General features: G+C 38.1%; 1 pseudogene; it reads right to left on the bottom strand.

Annotated features, from left to right (window-relative positions):
- The window catches only part of LOC109562971 (small kinetochore-associated protein-like), a 129,190-nt pseudogene extending 104,044 nt beyond the window's left edge, over positions 1 to 25,146 (bottom strand).
- Between the last annotated feature and the right edge of the window lie 286 nt (positions 25,147 to 25,432).

Below are 25,432 nucleotides of genomic sequence, written 5' to 3'. Positions count from 1 at the left end.
CATTATATCTTCAGTGCTTTCTATAAACCACACATTGCGCTAATTTCTTTATATAACATTTAATCCTCCCAAAGGTGTGAGTTGGATTTTAAAGTTACCATTTTTAAAGATGAAAAAACAACAACAGCAACAACTGGAGTTTAGGGAGATTAAAGTGAATCCTCACCTATTGTAAGTTACAGAGATGTTTGAAACTAGGTCACTCTGACCAGAGAGGAAAGCATGAGATTAGATCTATTTCTTTTTTTTTTTTTAATTTGGTAAGTTTTTTTCTTAATATAAATTTATTTATTTTAACTGGAGGTTAATTACTTTACAATATTGTATTGGTTTTGACATACATCAACATGAATCCGCCACAGGTATACACGTGTTCCCCATCCTGAACCCCCCTCCCACCTCCTTCCCCATACTATCCCTCTGGATCGTCTCAGTGCACCAGCCCCAAGCATCCAGTATCGTACATCAAACCTGGACTGGTGATTCGTTTCATATATGATATTATACATTTCACTGCCATTCTCCCAAATCATCCCACCCTCTCCCTCTCCCACAGAGTCCAAAAGACTGTTCTATACACCTGTGTCTCTTTTGCTGTCTCGTATACAGGGTTATTGTTACCATCTTTCTAAATTCCATATATATGTGTTAGTATACTGTATTGGTGTTATTCTTTCTGGCTTACTTCACTCTGTATAATAGGCTCCAATTTCATCCACCTCATTAGAACTGATTCAAATTTATTCTTTTTAATGGCTGAGGAATACTCCATTGTGTATATGTACCATAGCTTTCTTATCCATTCATCTGCTGATGGACATCTAGGTTGCTTCCATGTCCTGGCTATTATAAACAGTGCTGCGATGAACATTGGGGTACACATGTCTCTTTCCCTTCTGGTTTTCTCAGTGTGTATGCCCAGCAGTGGGATTGCTGGGTCATAAGGAAGTTCTATTTCCAGTTTTTAAGGAATCTCCACACTGTTTTACATAGTGGCTGTACTAGTTTGCATTCCCACTAACAGTATAAGAGGGTTCCCTTTTCTCCACACCCTCTCCAGCATTTATTGCTTGTAGACATTTGGATGGCAGCCATTCTGACTGGCGTGAAATGATACCTCATTGTGGTTTTGATTTGCATTTCTCTGATAATGAGTAACGTTGAGCATCTTTTCATGTGTTTGTTTGCCATTTGTATGTCTTCTTTGGAGAAATAGATCTATTTCTAAAGTAAATGAAGCAAAGTTGCTCAGTTGTGTCCGACTCTTTGCGACCCCATGGACTGTAGCCTACCAGGCTCCTCCCTCCATGGGATTCTCCAGGCAAGGGTACTGCAGTGGGTTGCTATTCTCTTGTAAATCTGTGGTTCCCTATTCATTCTGCATAACTGGTAAAAGATAAATACTGTCAGTCACAACATTAACTTTTTCCGTTTTTCTGGGAACTGAGACCTTCCATTACTACAGATAGCTATGCTCAAGTTGAACAATCTTATTCTGATTTAAGAAGTTGGATTTTTAGTAGAGTAGTAGGAAATGTATTTTAAAAATATTGTGTATATCTGATTTGTTCTAAGAGGTCTATGGTCATGAGGGTCAGATCATTTTCATAACCCTAATTTATTTCATGGAAATAGGTTGTACATCTAAATTCAATTCATCTATTTAGTAAATGCCTGCACTTGATTAAGAATTAAATGATTAACTTCCATTCATCTTTTTGACGTGGGAAAAACTCTAAATTGAAATACCTGTTGATGGTGGATTAATATTATTATGTATATGTATGAAAAACAGCAGTTAGTTTAAATAAGAGGCAAAACACTACCCATAGCCTAATAAAAGTTACGAATGCAATTACACAACAACAAATCTATCAATAGTGACTGAAAAAAAAAGTTCATAAATAGAGATTTATGCCATCACCCACCTGAATACATACCGAAAAAAAAAAAAAAAAAAAGCAAAAACAGTGGACATAATAATATTGTGCATTTTGTAACTAACAAAGGGTCCTGAGTGCATTACAGATAGCAAACGCTCACAGAAACACAAACTGAAAGGCTTTGCATCAAATTGAAAGGGAGTTTGTGAGACATATAAAGAAGTTATGAGCACATTGCAGTGAAGCAGGAAATGAGGTAACTCAGATAGTCCCAGTAATTTTTATCAGTGTTGAGTGATGAGAATCGATCATGCTTCAAGAAGGACAATGAACAGCCTATTTCAATCCCAACATTGATGACTGACAGAAAAATGGGCTGAAAAAGAAAAATCTGTGTGTCAAGCAGAAGTTGGATCACAGCTAACTGGGCTTGCAGGTCTTTTGCTGTCTTTTCTCATAAAACTGACTTATAACAGTTGGAGAGTAGCCACCAGAAAGGCATGGAAGAACATGACAGCCCTGCCCATATAGTAAGCAGCCATAGTGCTTAAGTGTCAAGCTATATTTGATATGGATAGCCTACTGAATAAAGGGAGACTTTCTTATAGGAACACTAGCTCTTCCTCATTGTTCTGAGGATCAGGGTAAGGTTGTTCTGGGAAAACTGAACCAAAATCTACAAGGTGACTGGAAAGCCCCATGTGAAAAGTGTTAGTCACCAGTGGTGTCCGACTCCTTGTAACCCAGTGGGCTGTAGCCCGCCAGTCTCCTCTGTTTTCACTTCTCAGTATTCTCCACGCAAGAATACTAAAGTGGGTAGCCATTCCCTTCTCCAGGGGATCATCCTGACCCAGGATGATGCTAACCTTTGTTTCTCGCATTGCAGGCAGATCCTTTATCTTCTGAGCCCTCAGGGAGGACTGAAAAGCCCCATACTTGTGAGCAAATGTACCCTTTTTGATCCTGGTTTTTATTATTTTTATTATTGTTATATATAATGGAAATCAGCTGATATTTTCTTTAGGCTATTTACCTCTGCAATTCTAAGTGAAGTTGGCCTGTGGATTTTTCTTCTTTATATTGATACTTTCCAAATCCACTTTGCTAATCAAAGTAACAGTAGGTTTATAAAATAACCGCTGGAGAAGGGAATGGCAAACCACTTCAGTGTTCTTGCCTTGAGAACCCCATTACCAGTATGAAAAGGCAAAATGATAGGATGCTGAAAGAGAAACTCCCTAGGTCAGTAGGTGCCCAATATGCCACTGGAGATCAGTGGAGAAATAACTCCAGAAAGAATGAAGGGATGGAGCCAAAGCAAAAAGAGTACCCAGCTGTGGATGTGACTGGTGATAAAAGCAAGGTCCGATGCTGTAAAGAGCAATATTGCATAGGAATTTGGAATGTCAGGTCCATGAATCAAGGCAAATTGGAAGTGGTCAAAAAAGAGATGGCAAGAGTGAATGTCGACATTCTAGGAATCAGCGAACTGAAATGGATTGGAATGGGTGAATTTAACTCAGATGACCATTTTATCTACTACTGCAGGCAGGAATCCCTCAGAAGACATGGAGTAGCCATCATGGTCAACAAAAGAGTCCGAAATGCAGTACTTGGATGCAATCTCAAAAATGACGGAACGATCTCTGCTCGTTTCCAAGGCAAACCATTCAATATCACAGTAATCCAAGTCTATGCCCCAACCAGTAACGCTGAAGAAGCTGAAGTTGAATGGTTCTATGGAGACCTACAAGACCTTGTATAACTAACACCCAAAAAAGATGTCCTTTTCATTATAGGGGACTGGAATGCAAAAGTAGGAAGTCAAGAAACACCTGGAGTAACAGGCAAATTTGGCTTTGAAATACAGAATGAAGCAGGGCAAAGACTAATAGAGTTTGGCCAAGAAAATGCACTGGTCATAACAAACACCCTCTTCCAACAACACAAGAGAAGACTCTACACATGGACATCACCAGATGGTCAACACCGAAATCAGATTGATTATGTTCTTTGCAGCCAAAGATGGAGAAGCTCTATACAGTCAACAAAAACAAGACCAGGAGCTGATTTTGGCTCAGATGATGAAATCCTTATTGCCAAATTCAGATTTAAATTGAAGAAAGTAGGGAAAACCATTAAGCCATTCAGGTATGACCTAAATCAAATCCCTTATGATTATACAGTGGAAGTGAGAAATAGATTTAAGGGACTAGATCTGATAGATACAGTGCCTGATGAACTATGGAATGAGGTTCATGACATTGTACAGGAGACAGGGATCAAGACCATCCCTATGGAAAAGAAATGCAAAAGAGGAAAATGGCTGTCTGGGGAGGCTTTACAAATAGCTGTGAAAAGGAGAAGCAAAAAGCAAAGGAAAAAAGGAAAGATATAAATATCTGAATGCAGAGTTCCAAAGAATAGCAAGAAGAGATAAGAAAGCCTTCTTCAGCGATCAATGCAAAGAAATAAAGGAAAACAATAGAATGGGAAAGACTAGAGATCTCTTCAAGAAAATTAGATACCAAGGGGACATTTCATGCAAAGATGGGCTCGATAAAGGACAGAAATGGTATGGACCTAACAGAAGCAGAATATATTAAGAGCTGGCAAGAATACACAGAAGAACTGTACAAAAAAGATCTTCATGACCCAGATAATCATGATGGCATGATCACTGACCTAGAGCCAGATATCCTGGAATGTGAAGTCAAGTGGGCCTTAGAAAGCATCACTACGAACAAAGCTAGTGGAGGTGATGGAATTCCAGTTGAGCTATTCCAAATCCTGAAAGATGATGCTGTGAAAGTGCTGCACTCAATATGCCAGCAAATTTGGAAAACTCAGCAGTGGCCACAGGACTGGAAAAGGTCAGTTTACATTCCAATCCCAAAGAAAGGCAATGCCAAAGAATGCTCAAACTACCGCACAATTGTACTCATCTCACACGCTAGTAAAGTAATGCTCAAAATTCTCCAAGCCAGGCTTCAGCAATATGTGAACCGTGAACTTCTTGATGTTCAAGCTGGTTTTAGAAAAGGCAGAGGAACCAGAGATCAAATTGCCAACATCTGCTGGATCATGGAAAAAGCAAGAGAGTTCCAGAAAGGCATCTATTTCTGCTTTATTGACTCTGCCAAAGCCTTTGACTGTGTGGATCACAATAAACTGTGGAAAATTCTGAAAGAGATGGGAATACCAGACCACCTGATCTGCCTCTTGAGAAACCTGTATGCAGGTCAGGAAGCAACAGTTAGAACTGGACATGGAACAACAGACTGGTTCCAAATAGGAAAAGGAGTCTGTCAAGGCTGTATATTGTCACCCTGTTTATTTAACTTCTATGCAGAGTACATCATGAGAAACGCTGGACTGGAAGAAACACAAGCTGGAATCAAGATTGCCGGGAGAAGTATCAATAACCTCAGATATGCAGATGACACCACCCTTATGGCAGAAAGTGAAGAGGAACTAAAAAGCCTCTTGATGAAAGTGAAAGTGGAGAGTGAAAAAGTTGGCTTAAAGCTCAACATTCAGAAAACGAAGATCATGGCATCCGGTCCCACCATTTCATGGGAAGTAGATGGGGAAACAGTGGAAACAGTGTCAGACTTTATTTTTCTGGGCTCCAAAATCACTGCAGATGGTGACTGCAGCCATGAAATTAAAAGACGCTTACTCCTTGGAAGGAAAGTTATGACCAACCTAGATAGCATGTTCAAAAGCAGAGACATTACTTTGCCAACAAAGGTTCGTCTAGTCAAGGCTATGGTTTTTCCTGTGGTCATGTATGGATGTGAGAGTTGGACTGTGAAGAAGGCTGAGTGCTGAAGAATTGGTGCTTTTGAACTGTGGTGTTGGAGAAGACTCTTGAGAGTCCCTTGGACAGCAAGGAGATCCAACCAGTCCATTCTGAAGGAGATCAGCCCTGGGATTTCTTTGGAGGGAATGATGCTAAAGCTGAAACTCCGGTACTTTGGCCACCTCATGCGAAGAGTTGACTCATTGGAAAAGACTCTGATGCTGGGAGGGATTGGGGGCAGGAGGAGAAGGGGACGACAGAGGATGAGATGGCTGCATGGCATCACTGACTGGATGGATGTGAGTCTGAGTGAACTCCGGGAGCTTGTGATGGACGGGGAGGCCTGGCGTGCTGCGATTCATGGGGTCACAGAGAGTCGGACACGACTGAGCGATTGATATGATCTGTAATAACTTATATAAGATAGAAATTCTCTATGCCTTATGCTTTCAGGAAAATTCACCAATAAAACTATACCTGGATATCTTTTTGGTGTGTAAGGTGATCTTTGGTTACCATTTCAATGTATGATTTATTAATCTATCTAGTTGTTCTTATTCTTTTATATTTGAAATTTTACACTTTTTTTTTTCCATTTCCTATAGATGTATCTAACATTTTAACGTTGATTTTGTTCCCTAGTTGAGGTATAATTTATATAAAACAGGTATATCCATTTCAGGTATATAGCTTAATGAGATACGACAAGCACATGTTAAACACACACGTAGCCCCCATGTAACCATTTCCACCTTCAAGAAACCCTCAGACCGAAAAGATTATCTTGCTCCCATCCTTAGTCAGACCTAGTCAGTCAAAATTTTCCCACCTCACACTCCTACCTAGGACCCAGGCAACCACTGAACTGTTTCCTATCCCTAGCAAATTTATTTGTTTTTACTAGAGTTCCGTATCAATTGTATCCTATAGTAGGTATTTTTTTGTGTTTGGCTTCTCTCTCAGCATAATGATTTTGACACTTGTCAAGGCTGTGTATGTATCTGTATTTTCTTTCATTTTATGAATAAGTATTCCACTGAATAGATATAGCACAATTTATTCACCCTTTCATGTGGGGAGCAAGCTCCGCCCATGGCAAAGGTCATGAGGAAGGAGGCTTGGCATACGCAAAGGCGGGATCGAGCCTCAGGAGTCTCCCTGAAAATTCTCGAGCATCTACCCCCCAAACCAGAGTCTGCCTACTTTCTGCTTTGTGCTTTCACCTACACCTCTGACTTTACGGGGGGCTGTCCCCCACTACCTCTCTCTGAAAAAAGAGTTAGCTTACAGCTCCAGTTAATAATTCCTGGATGTGACAGTGTTTAACCTACAAACTCCTTTGGAAATCCTCTAGCCTGCCTGAATAGGTTTTTCCGGCCACATGTGATTGTTCAGAGCCTCCCAACTGTGAGAGGCAGGAGATGTTCTAAACTGTCTAAACACAGATTCCTTTGAGTAGTTAAAAGATTGATTAGAAATTGTATTGGTGAAGGGTTTTTCACTTATTGAGCCAATGTTTGCTGCTAAGTCTCCATACCCCTTACCTACTGTGTCCTTAGCAGTGTATTGATTGATGTAATGGGTGTATAGAAATGTAAGTAGTAGCTCAATGTTTGTAACCTTGGACCCTTGAGTTAATTATTTTCTTGATTGAGCCCACCTCACCTTTGCCCTATAGGAATGCAGCTTTGTCCAATGCTTTTTTGGAGGCTGGTGCCTGACTTTGGAATAATCACCTTTAGAGAAAAATAAGTTCCTTAAAATGTTAACAGGCCTCCTGGCCAGAAGATGATGTAAATCACCTGAACTTTTGCATATGATAAGTTTGAAAGCCTGGCTTTGATTAGAACCAGGAACTGCTGTCCTTGCATGACTCTACCCCTTCCTCCATTATCCTCTATGCACAATTTAAGGTATAAAAACTACTTTGGAAAATAAAGTGCGGGCCTTGTTCACCGAAACTTGGTCTCCCCATGTCGTTCTTTCTTTCACCTTCTAGCTGAATTTTTCCTCTGAGGCGGGGAAGCTCGTCAAGCCTACTAATTTTGCCTGGGCTTCTAAGATCCAACCTGGGAGGCTTTAGTGTCTCCTCTCCTTTGGGAGAACGGGAGGACGCCTGCGGCCTTCGTAGGTGACGTAAATTCCCTGCTTTGGAATTTTATTCAGCCTCTTTTCTCCACTAAATTTCTTCACTGAGCTATCCTCATCCTATTACTCTTTATATCTTTGATAAAATATTTAAATAAATAGGTCGCCGACGCCGTCCCCGCTTCAAATACCCTGGATCAGCCGGGGCTGGTCCCCGGCACTTTCACTTGATGATGGGCATTTAGGGTATTGTAGGTTTTTGTCTATTAGGAATAAAACTGTTGTGAGCATTATTATATAAAGATTTGTGTGTATCTTAGTCAACTCAAGACTGCGAAAATAAAACACTGCAGACTGGGTGGTTTTTAAACCACAGGCATTACTTTTCACAGTTCTGGGGCTGAGAAGTCTAAGTTCAAAGTGCTGGAAGTTTTGGTAGGTTCTTCATTAGGACTCTCTTCCTGGTTTGTTGACAGCCACATTTTCACCATGTGCTCTCATGTCCTTTCCTTGGTGCTAGTGTGTGGGAAGACAGGAAGCTCTGGTGTGTTTCCACTTCTTTTAAAGGGTACTCACCCCATCATGAGAGCTCCACTCTCATCGCCTCATCTAAACTTGTTAGAAACTTAATTATCTCCCAAAGGCCCCACCTCCTAGTAACTTTATGTTGGAAGTTAGGGCTTCAACAAGGAGACACATTTGGCTCATAACATCATAGATAATCATTTTAATTTGGGGGGTAAATATGTCAAAGTGGAATTGCTGGAGTGTATGTATATATGTATTTATGCATGTTGTGTGTCATAAATCTATTTTAGCTTTTTGGAAACTGCCAAATTGTTTTTCAGGTAGATGACCATTTTATATGTCCCACCCTCATCAATGAATCAATATTTTAGTTTCCTTGCATGTTAAACTATAATTTCATATATTATAAATATACTTATATATTATTTATTATTTATTAATTCTATATTTAAAATATTGAAAGACAGTGTGGTAATTATGGTTTAGTTAAGCTGTCAAAAATATAAACATTTGCTTGTTAAAAAAGATAGGAAGTATTTTTTGAGAATTTCTAGTAGGTTAAATAGTTTTCTTTTTTTTAACTGAATAAGTTACCAGTATTATTTTTATTTTATCAATTCTAATGGTGCATATTTCATCTCTGCCCACTATCCAATTACAAAGCCATCCACAGTGTTTGGTATTTGTTACAGCAATACCCTACTTCCTACTAACAAAATCTGTGTTAATTTCCTATGGCTTCCATTATAAATTGCCATAAACTGATTGATTTAAAACAATAGAAATTAATTTCCTCACAGTTCTGGAAACTAGAAGTATACCAACAATTTCATTGTGCTGAAACAAGATGTCAACAAGTCTACATTTTGATTGGAGACTTAGGGAAGACTATATGTCTTACTTCTTCTAAATTCTGGTGACTTAACTTATGGCCAAGTCACTCCAATCTGACTATATCTTCATATTGCCTTCTGCTTATGTATGCATAATGTCCCTCCACCTCTCTCTTATGAAGACACTTAGGATGGATTTAGGACCAACCTGGATAATCCAATATAATCTCTATATATCAAGATCTTTAAATACAGCTCTTAGTACACAGTTTCTGTTTCTTTATAAGAGAACAGGGCTATTTGGGACTGGATATCTTTTGGTGGCCATTTTAACTTTTACTAGATATGTCAAGTTCAGATTTGGCAAACTGGCTATATGGTGTTCTCATTTAATTAAACATCAGATCAGATCAGATCAGTCGCTCAGTCGTGTCCGACTCTCTGCGACCCCATGAATCGCAGCACCCCAGGCCTCCCCGTCCATCACCAGCTCCCGGAGTTCACTCAGACTCACGTCCATCCAGTCAGTGATGCGATGCAGCCATCTCATCCTCTGTCATCCCCTTCTCCTCCTGCCCCCAATCCCTCCCAGCATCAGAGTCTTTTCCAATGAGTCAACTCTTCACATGAGGTGGCCAAAGTACCAGAGTTTCAGCTTTAGCATCATTCCCTCCAAAGAAATCCCAGGGCTGATCTCCTTCAGAATGGACTGGTTGGATCTCCTTGCTGTCCAAGGGACTCTCAAGAGTCTTCTCCAACACCACAGTTCAAAAGCACCAATTCTTCGGCACTCAGCCTTCTTCACAGTCCAACTCTCACATCCATACATGACCACAGGGAAAACCATAGCCTTGACTAGACGAACCTTTGTTGGCAAAGTAATGTCTCTGCTTTTGAACATGCTATCTAGGTTGGTCATAACTTTCCTTCCAAGGAGTAAGCGTCTTTTAATTTCATGGCTGCAGTCACCATCTGCAGTGATTTTGGAGCCCAGAAAAATAAAGTCTGACACTGTTTCCACTGTTTCCCCATCTATTTCCCATGAAGTGTTGGGACCGGATGCCATGATCTTCGTTTTCTGAATGTTGAGCTTTAAGCCAACTTTTTCACTCTCCACTTTCACTTTCATCAAGAGGCTTTTCATAGACTATTACAAAAGGAGAAAGTATGTTCTCAGAATTTTTGGAATGTGCATCCTTAGTATTGTGATTAGCATATAGTAAATTCTCAAAACTTATAGCTCATTTTAATTGTTGTTATAGGTATCAATGGGCATCTCCAAATAAAAACTACTATAAGTTGTATCTAAAATAAATTTAATCCATCAGATTATTAAGAATACATTTAATTCAGTCCTTTTGTGAACACAGCTTTAAATTTTATATAGTATTGTCTTATATATATTTTTAATTTTTTCAGTCCTCAAAGTTATATGCTCTATTATATTATCTATTGAAACAACTACAGAGTAATGAATCTTAACAATTAGGCAGTAGAAATTCACATTTCTCTAAAACTTCAGAGGTTCTTTGAAAGACAGTGTGACAGTAATGGTTTAGATTAACTGTCAAAAATATAAACATTTGCTTGTTAAAAAACAAAGGAAAAAATCTTTGAGAATTTCAAGAAGGTTAAATAGAGTTTTCTTTTTTGTTTGACATTAGCTTTATAGTAATATGGAAGAAAACATGACATTTAAATTCAGAAATCTTTAAGGTCAGTTTGAATTTATTTTTAATCTGTTTGATTTTTTAAAACTCTCCATTAAAGCTGTGGACATGCACAGTATACTCATTTTATTTTTTTCAAATTCTACACTGTCACTCACCAATAAAGTGCTAAAAGGATTAAGAAACTGCATTTCTCATGCACAATTTTGTTTAATTGATTGTTTTCTGGAAATTGTGTCTCTAAATAATATATAAAATTTATTCTTTTTATCATTTAGACCATCAAAATAATTAGATTATAGTGGGAAAATTTAAAAAATACGTTTGTACATTTTATACCATATTATTTTAAAGATTTATTGTAATTCACAAATGTAAAGATATCAATTCAACAAATACTAACTTCATGAACTATGTTGCAGGAACCAGTATAGGTACTGGGGATATAGTAGAAAATCACATAGGATATGACCTGTGTCCTTCTGGAGCTGACATTCTAGAAAAGAAGAAACATCAACCAATTTAATAATATTAAAAATAGCCTATTTTAGATAGTGATAAGTGAAGGAGGAAACAGACAGAACAGGCTCCATTTTGAAAGCAGGACTCCATCTTGGGCCAGACTGTGGACTTTGAGGTATATGCCCAGTATCTACAGAAATGACATACCAACTGGAAAAGTAGACCCCCCGGATGGAAGAGCCCCAAGGCTCATATCTAGACTCTGTCGCCTAAAAGAATACCCTAATTATCTGTGTAACTGAATATACTCATAAATTGTATTATGCTTATTGGGGTATGACCACAGGCCTATTGATAATTGTCCACTGTTAAATACCTAGGATTAAGGCATGTGAATCATGGGTTAACTTCGATTATATCTTTCTTTTCCTTTGTTAAGACTAGTTTCAGGGAATTTGGGGAGGCAGGTTTGGACACGTACATTTAGGCTATATAAGGTTTTCACAAAACCTGGTTGGGGTCCTTGGCTAAGAAGAGACTCTGCCTTAGGCCTGCTGGTGTAAGAAACTGCACTCCACCATCTGCATTGTCCTTCTGAGTGAGTTTGTTTCCCGGAATGTGTGGCTACAAAATAAGTATATGAGGAAAAATAAAATAGAGAATAAGGATGAGTGGTGATGGGAGATGACACTGCAATTTTCCATAATATGGTCAGAAAGAAAAGACCTGAAGGAGTTGAGGGACAGTCATGTAATTATCTATGGTAGCACATTTACCTAGAAGGAGACATGAAGAGCTGTTTCAGAAACAGTGATAATGCCAGTGTGTCCCAACAGAGTGACAAGAGGTCAAGGGAATGATAGAAGATAAGGTCTAAGAATGGGGTCATCTCTGTTGGCTCATGTAGACCACAGAAAGGGTTATGTATTTTTGACCATGAGTGGGCAAGATTTCTTTGGAGGATTTTAAGCAGAAGAGTAACTTGGTGAGACTACATTTTAGAAGGATTACTCCCTGTGCAGACTGAATTGATTTGAGTAAGGATTGGGGGTAGGAGGCTTGTGGGAATGACTGACATGGCAGACAAGTAGGAAATCGTTTAGGAAAAAAATTAATCACATCAATCTGCTAAAGATACCTATGATGATGAATAAAATCTATAGTGAGTAAAATGCATTTCAAGGCTGACACTCTAGTGAATATAGAATTGCAATTTACCTTTTTATTAAACAATATTTACAAAACTTTGTAGATAATTACAAATTGAGATAACTGTGAAATTTGTTACATGCTTTTGGGCTTGATTTGAGAAGAATTAAGCTTAAAAAAATAAAAGTAGCTATATTAGGAGATGATTGAGTTGTTAGCTAGTAGGGTTATATATTTGACTCTATTCAAAGTTATTTCCCCAAATAAGTCTTGAATGCCGTTCTGATACCAAAAATCTCATAAATGCTTCTATTGCATGGCTCTTTATAATATCTTTCAGAAAGATAATCTTATTTCAAGACTGTTACTGGTTCTTCTTTTGGATTTACTTGTCTATATTTGCACTGTCCAGAAAAGTAGCCACTAGTCACATATGGCTCTCGAACACTAGAATGGGGGCTCCTCTGAATTAAGATCTGTTTTAAGGGTAAAATACATGCTAGATCTTGAATATTTATTTCACTAATGATTATTTTTGTATTTGATTACATTTTGAAATGTAATTAATTACAGGCGAAAACATTTTGAATATACTGAGTTAAATGAAATATATAACCAAAATTAATGTCACTAGCTCCTTTTAAAAGATGCTTACTCCTTGGAAGGTGAGTTATGACCAACCTAGATAGCATATTAAAAAGAAGAGCTATTACTTTGCCAACAAAGGTCCATCTAGTCAAGGCTATGGTTTTTCCAGTGGTCGTGTATGGATGTGAGAGTTGGACTGTGAAGAAAGCTGAGCTCCCAATAATTGATGCTTTTGAACTGTGGTGTTGGAGAAGACTCTTGAAAGCCCCTTGGACTGCAAGGAGGTCCAACCAGTCCATCCTAAGGGAGATCAGTCCTGAGTGGTCATTGGAAGGACTGATGCTAAAGCTGAAACTCCAGTCCTTTGGCCACCTCATGCGAAGAGTTGACTCATTGGAAAAGACCCTGATGCTGGGAGGGATTGGGGGCAGGAGGAGAAGGGGATGACAGAGGATGAGATGGCTGGAGGGCATCATCGACTCGATGGACATGAGTTTGAGTGAACTCCGGCAGTTGGTGATGGACAGAGAGGCCTGGCATGCTGTGATTCATGGGGTCGCAAAGAGTCGGACACGACTGAGCGACTGAACTGAACTGAACTGAGCTCCTTTTAACCCTTTTTTATGAGGCTACTAGAACATTTAAAAGTACATATGTAGGTCAGATATTATTTCTGTTGGATAGCTTTGGTCTAGATGCTAGATGAGCTCTATGGTAGTTTTCAAAATTATAGTACTGTTGCTGCTGCTGCTAAGTCGCTTCAGTCCTGTCCGACTCTGTGTGATCCAAAGACGGCAGCCCACAAGGCTCCTCTGTCCCTGGGATTCTCAAGGCAAGAACACTGGAGTGGGTTGCCGTTTCCTTCTCCAATGTATGTGCGACCCCATGGACAGCAGCCCCCCAGGCTCCTCTGTCCACGGAATTCTCCAGGCAAGATTACTGGAGTGGGTTGCCATTTCCTTCTCTAATGTAAGAATAATAAGTAGGAAGGATGAAGTAAAAATAGATTTACTATATTTAGGGACTATATATCTTGTAATGAAAGTAGAATAAACAATTCATCTTGTGAAAAAGATAAATTGTTCAATTTGTGATGTAGTGGCAAATGGATGCTAAGTCGCTTCAGTCGTGTCCGACTCTGTGCAACCCCATAGACAGTAGCCCACCAGGCTCCGCTGTCCCTGGGATTCTCCAGGCAAGAACACTGGAGTGGATTGCCATTTCCTTCTCCAATGCATGAAGTGAAAAGTGAAAGTGAAGTCACTCAGTCATGTCCCACTCTTAGCGACCCAATGGACTGCAGCCTACCAGGTTCCTCCTTCCATGGGATTTGCCAGGCAAGAGTACTGGAGTGGGGTGCCATTGCCTTCTCCGGCAAATGGATAACTGTGTGTAAAAAATCCAAATCTTAATCTATGAGAATCAGAGTTCTCCATGGTATATCAACATTTATGAAAAAAGAAATTTAAGAATGTAATCTCCCTAAGAAAGAAACTTGAAAGCATAGCAGAATTTGGACTGAGAATAATTTCAGTATAACCTATGGCTGCAACGAATTGTCTTTTTTTTTTTTTTCTTGCGATTTCTTTAGTATAAATATGCATTTATTTTTAATGCTTCATAATTTTTAGAAGTCATGTCAATTATTTCAAAAAGTAACCATTCTGTTTAAAACTATATTTTTAAGTAAATTCAACATTATGGCCTGAATGGGTCAAAACATTCTATTGTTTTTCTTTTGTTTCATTTAACAAAACATTTATTTAAATAAACATGAATAATATTTTAAGACCTCTTACATATATATATTTAAGACTCTATTTTCTATCTGTGCACACAGCTCACTTTAGGGTGCAGTTAAGTGGAAGATGGAATTGAAAAATAATAAATAACAGACCACAGTGTTTTATTTCAATACCATTACATTACAAATTAATATAAAGACTTTAAAATATTAACTCTGCTTCTGATGCTTTCCTCTCATTTATCATTGGTTAGAATTGACAGAATCATAAATCCAAATGGCAGTTTATTAGATGAAAATTGATACCAGCTAACAAAAGTTATACTTGTTTCTAAATGGACCAATCAACGGTAGACCTAAATTCATTATGTTGGAATGTTGTAGAAGTTAAGTTGGGACATGAAAGCCAAATTCTGTCCAGAATCTTATTCTTATCTTACACTGGAGTATGTCCAGTTGTTCCCAGCTTCTCAATGTCCCCACTGAAAGTATCCCACAAATATTTCCTCCTGCTAAAATTGTAGGTTTTAGAAAATCCTGACATTCTGACTTCTGAAGATGTTGTACTCATCCTTCATGCTTCTTATAGAAGTTCTGGTTTCTAGTTCTACTTAATATGAATCAGCTACTTCTTCAGTGTCTGTCTTTGCCCAAAATACAGATTTCAAGGTATCTTCAACCTCTGCTTTAGAGTTTATTGTTGGCATTGTTGGCTTCTAAGTTCAGGTTCAGTTCTTGAGAATTCAGCCTGTGAAATGAGACCTCTAGAAACATAATTGTATCCAGAAGAGCCACAATTAGGAGAGCTTGGATGAGGAGAAATAAGACTACTGTTCAATAGTAGTGATTCACTGTGTTTAGATAGCATCTTATTGTTATAAAATTTCTTCACCTCTTTTGTCTTACTTGCACATATTTTTCCATAAGCCTGTGGTCTAAGCAGTACAGATTTAATTTTATAACATAGAGAATTTAACAGTGAAGTCTCAGAGTAGTTAAGCCCAAAGTCAAAACAGTCTTTAGTGATATTCTCTGAACTTGAATCAGCCTCTTAGGCTCTTAATTTAGTACTGTGTTCATCCTCTATGCTATCTCTACCCAAAATAGAGACAGTATCTCAATTTTTATTGTTATCATAAAATATTTGAAAGTTTCTCTGTATAATATGAGAGCTCCCCTGGCTCAGGCAGTAAACAATCTGTCTACAATGCAGCAGACTCAAGTTCGATCTCTGGATTGGGAAGATCCCCTGGAGAAGGGAATGGCAACCCACTCCAGTATTCTTACCTGGAGAATCCCAAAGAGAGACGAGCCCAATGGGCTACAGTCCATGAGGTAACAAAGAGTTGGACATGACTGAGTGTCCAGTTGGTTTTTGGCTGTATAATGTGGTCCAGTTGGTTTTCAGCCTATTGAGTCTCATGTCTGTTATCAGTATTCACATGTTAATTGAGAAGATTTTTAGCTAAGCGGACTAGTATTTTGGGGGAATTCTTACCTGATCCAGACAGAACAGTTGGCCAAATTATTCATAGCCAAAACAAAGTGGAGAAATACATTTTCTAAGTGAGTAACAGGAAGTGTAACACCACTTTCCACTACAAAATGAGGAAAAATAACTTTCAAATGAAAGCAACAAAAACATCGTATTATTTTTTTCCCTCAGTGTTTTGTTTGGAAAGAATCTCCCTTGGGATATGTGTCCTGTTTTAATACAATAGAGCTGACTGAGGGGCAAGTTATTAAATAGTAATAACTGACAAAGAGGTGTTAGTCACAACTAAAGCACTGAGTAACCACAATATAAACAGAAATGTGGACTAGTGTTCCGATCACCTGTAGAGTTTTATAATACTACTGGTAAGCATTTTGAACACTTTCTAGGTAGATCATTCTATCCAGTGGTACCATCAAGGATGACAACATTGAAAGTACACTTCATGTTCTATTTCCAACCAAAGAACAAATCCAGTGACAGCACTGATGAAATCATATCAAATTATACCATAGTCCATCTCACTGTACATGTGGCTCCAGCACAAGTAAAGGAACACATCCTGTCTTAGCGTGTTTCCTTCAGTATGTACGAGTTAGACATAGAGGAAAATTTTAAACATGCTAAGCACTTTCTTTTGGTTCACAAGTCTAGATTGTAAGATTGATACTAAGTGATAAGGTAGTGAAATGTTACTAGTACAAGAAGTCTTCTTTAATACTCTTCATAATATTTCATAATCTTCCAATATATGTATGATTATCTAAATTTTGAACTTGAAAATTTTATCTTGTATCAAAAAAGAGAAGTCGATCAAAAATACAGGTCCAAATGAATTGAAATTTTTAGTTTTAACTTTGGTGCAATACATCACAGGACATAAAGGACTTGTTTTGTAACAAAGACACACACACACACACACACACACACACATATATATATATGATATGAGTCTTCTCTCAAGTCACATTTAAAATTCATATGCAAAAAAAGTCACAGTTCCTGCATTTTGAAATTTCTGAGACTAAGCATTTGTTATTTTATAATATGATAAAACTGGTTACATTTACATAAATATTTGAATTCTAGTGATTACTTGGAAAAGATGATTAGAACTTATGAATACCTGGAATCATATTCTAATAGGGCCACATTCAGCTGGAAATGAGTTGTGAGGCCCCTTTCAACTGGATGTGTACCCCTCTCTCATAATGATCGGTCTTCATTTTTCTTATTTGTACTTGTTATGTTCGTTTTATTTTCCCACTTGTATCATAACTAATCCAGAAATTATATAAGGAGATTCTCATCTTTTAATATGTTTGATTCATGAGGCTTTGGTTAAAACACATTGAAATCTATAATTTTATGCTTTTTTTTTCTAATAGCTAAAATGTTTTGAAATTGAAAACAAGTAAACCCCATGAAATACTTAAATTATAGTATTAAATGCATGACCTTAAAAGCCAATAGTTGACTTTTAAAACGAATTAAGTGAAAAAGAATGAAGAAATAATTGATATTAATTTACATGCTGTGAATGCAATGTGTTACTACAAAGCTTTAAAAGGCTTAACTTTATCTGGAAAATACAGCTAAAGTTTATCAAACTATTATATATGGTTCATCTATTTATAAAAATGGTCTGCCATTTATGGAAAAGAAGAGGAAAGTGTAACTAACTTGCATTGAGCTCAACTTATATGCTGACACTATTAAACAGATTCTGTGTTATTATGGCCGTGTCCCTTGGTCCTCAGATGCATAATCTCTGTTCTCCTTTTCTTGCCCTATGCTCAACAGGCTAACACTTCAGATTATACCACCTGAGTACATAGTTCAATCATTTCAGTTCAGTCCCTCAGTTGTGTTGGACTCTTTGCGACCACATGCACTGCAGCACGCCAAGCCTTCCTGTGCATCATCAACTCCAGGTGCTTGCTCAAACTCATGTCCATGGAGTCGGTGATGCCATGCAACCATCTCATCCTCTGTTGTCCCCTTGTCCTCCTGCCTTCAATACCACCTGAGATATGTTGCAAACTTGCTTTCCAACTGCAGTCTATTATTTTTATAAAGTTATTAAAGATAAGGAGAGCACCATATTAAATTATGACATTTTTCAAAAGTCCAAAATTTAGGAAGTAACATATTCCATTGGAAAAATCATGAATGTAAATGTATTGAGTTGGCCTTCTGTATCTATAGTATCCACATCTGCAAGACTCAACCAACCTTCAGTCAAAAATATTCAGAAAAAAATTCCAGGAATTTCCCAAAAGCTAACCTTGAATTTGCCTTGCTGCACAAAGGCAACTATTTACATAGCTTTTACATTATGTTAGGTATTTTAAGTAAACAAGATACATTATTTAATAGAAAAGACTTGAGCATCCACTAATTTTGGTGTGTAAAGGGACGTTGGAGACCAAATCCTTGTATTTACCAAAAGACATGACTGTGTATTTGGTTTCTGGGTGGCGCTAGTGGCAAAGAGTCCACCTGCCAGTGCAGGAGACACAGGTTTGATCCCTGGGCCAGGAGGATCCCCTGAAGCAGGAAATGGCAAACTGCTTCAGTATTCTTGCCTGGGAAATCCCATGGACAGAGGAAGTGGCAGACTACAGTCCATGGAACCACAAAGAGTCAGACACAACTGAGAAACTGAGAATACACATATCTGGTTATTGTATTAGTTTCCTAAGGTTGCTGTAGCAAAGAACTACAAACTGGATAGCTTAAAAATAGAGGAATTTCTTGGCCCCCATTTCTGGAGGCTGGTCATTTGCAATGAAAGTAAAGGCAGGGACACACTGTCTCTGAAAGTTCTAGGGAAGGATACTTCCTAGATTGTGATGGTTGAGAGCAGCTGTCCAAGTTTCTTCATTGGTAGATGTATCATTGTAGTCTCTGCCTTCATCTTCACTTCATGGTCTCCCTGTACATCTTCACATCACCTTCACTCTGTGTATGTCTGTTTCAAAATTTCCTTTTTCTTATAGGAATAGCAATTATTTAATTAGGCAACCGCAGTGGTAAAGGATCTGCCTGCCAACGCGAGAGATGGGGATTTGATCCCTGGGTCGGGAAAATTCTCCTGGAAGAGGAAGTGAAAACCCTGTCCAATATTCTTACCTGGGAAATCCCAGGGACAAATAAGCCTGGCAGGCTACAGTCCATGGGATCCCAAAAGAATTGGACATGACTAAGCAACTGAACACATACACACACAATGCTCTTATTCAATATAGCCTCATCTTAATTTGATCATATCTGAGAACACTTTTTAAAAATAAGACCATATTCATTGGTTCCATGTGTACATGGATTATTGTTTTTGGAGGGAGCACTATTTAAACTCAGTACAATTACTAAATATTTAACACTGGGTATGGATTTTATACCTTAAATGTCTTATCCATCAAATGGAAACTAAAAAGAAATGTCTCCATTTTTTCCAAACCAAATCACAATATGCATTCAACTTACTCCCTGGAAAAAGTTTCATTGAAAGAATCTCTGGAGTTGACAGTCCAAAAAATCAAAATCTGGTTTTCATCCTGTTTGGCTTGGCACTATGACCAGGCCTATGCCCCATTTGTTAAATATAATCAAATCTTTTTTCTTGTTTTTCCTTAATATAGTCCAAAACATAAAACCTTTCTAAAATAATATATAAATTATTGTAACAAAAATAATTAGAGAAAATCAAATAGCTTACAAATCAACACATTACATAAATAAACTTGGAGCTGTTTCCTGAATTACCAGAGTCCCTATCTGATTTATTTTAACTTCATTAGAATTTAACTCTTTTTTCCAGTTCTGTTTTTCTTCTCTTCTAGGAAACTTGTTGGAGGAATCTTATTCTCTAACACGTTTTAGAGATTCATTGACATATTAATTCTCAACACGTGATTCAGTACAAAGTGGAAAGCCTGAGTTCAGTTAATTGGTTATATAAGTAGCTTGGATAGCTAAATAAAAATAGGTTTACACTCCTCCAAGTACTTTGCATAGAAAGAATCTCAGAGATTTTTCCTCTGATGTCTGTGTATTATGGAATAGTAGTTGACAAATTTTGCTTATATTCTGACTAACAAATCCTTTCTCAATTTCTGGAAATTGTACTTTCAATTGAAGTAGATATATTAATAAACATTCTTAGGATTAGTATAAAAAACAATAATGAATACATTATAGACTATCTTGCAAAATATAAAACTAAAACCAATCAATTCAAATGTTTAATTAAATTAGTTATTTTAACTGAGATTTGATAACAAGTTAGGTATCAGTATAAGTGTTACTTCTCATTCGTTTGCTTCAGTAAAATAACAATGTAACATAACATAATATAGTAAAAATTACAAATATACAAATAAAGATTAACAAAAAGGTCATAGGATTCTTTTGGCAAAGATGTATGTGTGATGTTGTGTGTGTATGTATATGCACACATACCTATCTATATTTGATTTTTAGTTCTTGAGAATAATTAATCAAGACTAAATTATAAATATAAAAAGTCAAAATAACAATTTCATGGGACTTCATTTTCAAGCCTTTTTAATATGTGAGCAATGTATATAACTAAAAATAAATTAGTTCAGCAGTTAGTGTACATACACACACATATTTATACATTTGTTGCTGAAGGTAAAAACCATTTCACTAGTTGAAGTAGAATGAGGATTGGCTATAATTGGAATATTTATTCCATATAATATGATTTGATAAAATAAGTCTCAGCTACATTTAATATGCAAAAAATTGTATAGTAATTTTTTCCTTAAGGTTTAATGTGTTTTGAAAAATTCAGTATTTTTGGAAACATATTCTTTTGGTAACAGTTACTGTTAAAGAATCTACATCACCAATCCATACTTAGGCTGTTTAGATGTTGTTTCCTTCTAGATATTGAGTTGTTTTAGAAGTGAGAATTAAGAATATCTGAAAATAATTTATTGTATTAAAATATAGGGATTGGGGACAAACATTTTTAGCATTCAGAGTTTCTCATCGATACTCTCGTTACATTTATAGGAATTCTCCCTCAAGAATACTTATTAAAAATTGTCTGGAGGAAGACAGGACCAATAAATACTTCCTTATAGTATTTATTGAAAAGTGTCTGAAGAAGGAAAAGGAAATATTTTAAAATAAAAATTGTATTACACCACCCACTATCATATATATGTACTCCAGACTTACCAAAGCAGACCAAAATGCCCCTTTTGCATGTTAAACCATAACAAAAGTTACTGAAGACAAGAAAGAACATTGAAAATGTTTATAGCATTGTGGTCAGTCATTAAAGAGAGTTCCCCTTTTTTCAGAGCCTGGAAAATATTCTCATGGAAAGAGAATGGTATGATCGAATTCATTGAGTGATAGACATTTCTTTTGTAAGTGAGATGAAAGGCTATTAAGAAAACAGAAGATTTCTCAAAAAGATCAAAGTTAAACTATATGAAGTTTGAAGACTTACCTTAAAACCAGTTCTTTGTTTAAATTTTTGATTTTTTTTTTTTTTTTTCATTACTATTCCTTGGAAAGTCTTGCTTCTTACACTCAGAAATGCAGTTGTGCATCCTGAGTTTCTTTATCCCGGTTTAAAGAATTTGGCTAAACTTGTCAATGACCTTACAGGATGTTGATCTGTAGCACTGCAATTATTTTTCCTTATAATAATTGCTGCACAACCCAAGCATAGGTCAAAAGAATGATCATTTTTCAGTTTTAAATGAGTAATTAAAAACTGGATTTTACTGGGTAGCTGTGTCAAAGAAAGGAACAGCTGGCTTGAAATAACATACCATGAAATTGATTAGACTAGATGGAGTTTGGAAGGTTCTGAGAGTCTGAGAGAACATGGAGGGACTGAAAACCTGGGATCCCTGTGAGGTTGAAGAGCAGGTCTTTTGGGGTGACTATAAGAGTGACCAAAAGACAAACAGCAGACAATTTTTGAAAAGAGGTAGTTCTTAATATAACTTTTCAGAAATGGAATAATTTAGACTTAGCTGAAGTGCTTAATGTGATCATGAGATTGGGTGGATAAAAGGGAACAGAGGAAATCACAGGGTCATAAATTGAGAAATTTAAGAAGCTAAGGAAGTAGGCCATTGTTTGAGTCATCTCTGAATGAGTAATAGAGCTGTAGTAGAAATGTCATGAGCTAGAGCTGAAAGTTCTCTGAAAGAGAAGGAATGATTAAGAGGTCACTAGTGACAGTGAGGAAGTGGAGTTCAGGCTGTCCTCATTGTCAGTGGAGGAAGATTTTAATATAAGTGTTATGTCGGAAGAGTCTGGAAAAAGCACTCAGGAAAAGTAGAACACTGACCCTTTCTTTGAAATCTGAGTCAAGTGGTATGAATGTCTCCACTCTGGGAAGCCCTGGGAAAATCAGTGGCCCTAGGAAGGGACCAGGATCCAGTTACAGCAAGAAGGTGAAGGGGTATTCTCAGTTAAATAGTCAAGGCAGGATTTTATATTTTTAATTATAAAAAACAAATAAAAAGCATTTTTCTTACAAGGAGACAAACATTTTAGGGAGCACATTAAAGATTTAGAAGAAATGAGATTAGGTTGGGGAGAAGGAACTATAGATTATTTGAAGATAAACTTTCAGGAGAAGATAAATGACTGGGGAAGTTTGTATTTTGGATCATGGCTAAGATCTATTGGATTTAGTGTCTGGCAACTGACTGATAAAGAGTAATCTCAGAAATACTCTGATGGGTAGAATGTGGCATTGGGCAGGGAGTGGTTTATCATAGGGTAGATATGTGTATGTGTGCTCAGTTGCTAAGTCATATCCAACCCTTTTACACAATGGACTGTAGCCCGCCAGGCTCCTCTGTCCATGGAATTTTCCAGACAAGAATACTAGAGTGAATTGGCATTTCCTATGCCAGGGGGTCTTCCCAATCCAGGGACTGAACCTATGTCTCTTGCATCTCTGCCATTGGTAATCAAGAGCCTAGGTGCTCCAGGAACAGAGGGTAGGTAAAGCCACTCAAGTTACTACACATTCTCTGTGATTTGGGGATATTTTCTGGGACCCTGGTTATCTTGGAACTGTTAAGTAGTTAGAATAGGAAAAAGGAGTCCAAAATGGTGGTGGCTAAAAGACAAGGAAGAGAAAAGCCCATGAAAATAGAACAAAGGAAGGTCAAAGAAAGGTCCGAGGACCAGAGTGAGGACTTCAGGTAAAACAGCACTCCTGGCTGAGCCCAATTTGCATAGGGCAGGCCCAGGGGGAATAAAACATGTAAAACGTGGAACCAAGTGCTCTCTCGCTCTCTCTCTCTCTCCCACGTGCATACGCTCTTTCTGTCTCTCTCTCTTTACCCCACCGCCCATCCCCACCCCCCCCGGCCCCCACCCCCCCCGCCCGTGCTGATGCAATCCTTCACTCTCATTTTTTCTTTGAGAATGGTTCCCCTCTCAAGAGATGGGAGGCCCAATTATTTGGGAATAGGGGTGTTGAGGTCTTTCTGGCTACTTCCGGCTGAACTGGGTTGGCGAAGGGTATTGGGCCTCCCCCTCTTGCTAGTCTCAAGCCTCAGAGTCCTTATAGTGGTGTCCATGTAAGGGTGAGTGATATTTTCCGTGCTCAGCTGTAGTTTTATACCTTTGTTGAACTGGCACTGCATATTGTAGCTTGTTGATAGGTGTATTGAGTGTCCTCTTGTGTTTTCTTCCACTGCTTGACTCATGAGTAGTGAATCCAGGAGTCATGTCCTGGTACCTTGACTGCTGTGGGGGCAGAAAGTATTACAGGGTAGGGGCCCTTCCATGTGGGCTGGAGTTGAGCCTTTGGGGACCCATCTTTCCAGACTTTAATTAGGCCTTGAGTCCCTGGAGCATATAGTGGTGACTCCTTAGAATCTTTTGGGTCCTGGTTCATACCCCACAAGTGTATATCCTGTTGGAATTGCCCAATGGCCATGGTATAAGACTGGAGGGTCTGAACCTCTGGATCTAGGAAGGAGTCATTGACATAAACAAAAGGTCTCCCATATAGCATCTCGTAAGGGCTAAGACCAACCTGTTCCTTAGGGACAATATGGGTGCGGAGGAGACCTATTGGTAAAGCCTCCTTCTATCCCATGGAGGTCTCCTGGGTTATCTTTTTTATCGCTGATTTAAAGAATTGGTTGGCTCTTTCTACTTTTCCTGAAGATGGCTCCAGGCACAATGGAGATAATAAGTAATGCCCAATGCTTTAGAGACCTCTTGGTGACCTTAGAAGTAAATGATGTTCCATTGTCACTTTGTAATGACCTGGGCAGACCAAACTTTGGAAGGATTTCATGGAGTAGTTTTTTTTACCACCTCCTTAGGCTTCTCAGTCCAGGTGGGAAACCCTTCAATCTATCCTGTGAATGTATCTATCATGACTAATAGGTATTTACACCCTTGAGAAACTGGCATCTGGGTGAAGTCCATCTGCCAGTCCTCTCCTGGATAGGTCCCACATCGTTGGATGGGCTGGGCCAGCTGGGGTTTTCGAGCTCATTGGGGGTTGTTTAATTGGCAAGTGGGACAAGAGGACACTACTTGCCTTATAGTTGTTTGGAAACCTGTTCCTCTGAATGACCTTTCTAGTAATTTTTGGAGGGCTTTTTCCCCTAAATTAGTGGTGGCATGTAAGGAGTTAACCAACTTCCATTGGAGATTCCCAGGCAGAAAAAAGGAGTCCCTTCTTTTGGAACCACCCCATATGATCTTCTTGAAAGCCCTCACTCTTAGCTTCTCACCTTCAGTATATGAAGGAGTTTCTGGCAAATTAGTCTGTGGAACTAAGGTGGCAACCCCTATTAGGTCATGGTTCTGTAATGCTGCTTTCTTAGCTGTCTGATCAGCTGCTTGGTTTCCTCGTGCCACTTCCATGCTCCCTTTTTGATGTCCTTTACAGTGGGAGACTAAAACCTCCGTGGGCAGATGGACAGCCTCCAAGAGTCTAAGAATTTGATCACCATATTTGATTGGGGACCCTTGGGTGGTCAAGTGGCCCCTTTCTTTCCAAATAGCAGCATGTGCATGTAGCACCAGAAAGGCATACTTGGAGTCAGTGTAAATGGCTATTCTTTTTCCTTTTCCCAGCTCTACAGCTCAAATCAGGGATATGAGCTCAGCTAATTGGGCTGAAGTAGCTAGTGGCAGAGGCTTAGCCTCT

Source organism: Bos indicus, chromosome 1 (genome assembly GCF_029378745.1).
Source record: "Bos indicus isolate NIAB-ARS_2022 breed Sahiwal x Tharparkar chromosome 1, NIAB-ARS_B.indTharparkar_mat_pri_1.0, whole genome shotgun sequence".
NCBI classification, from domain to species: domain Eukaryota; kingdom Metazoa; phylum Chordata; class Mammalia; order Artiodactyla; family Bovidae; genus Bos; species Bos indicus.
Note: the sequence above shows the minus strand (reverse complement) of the source record. Positions and strands in the feature narration are given on the sequence as shown.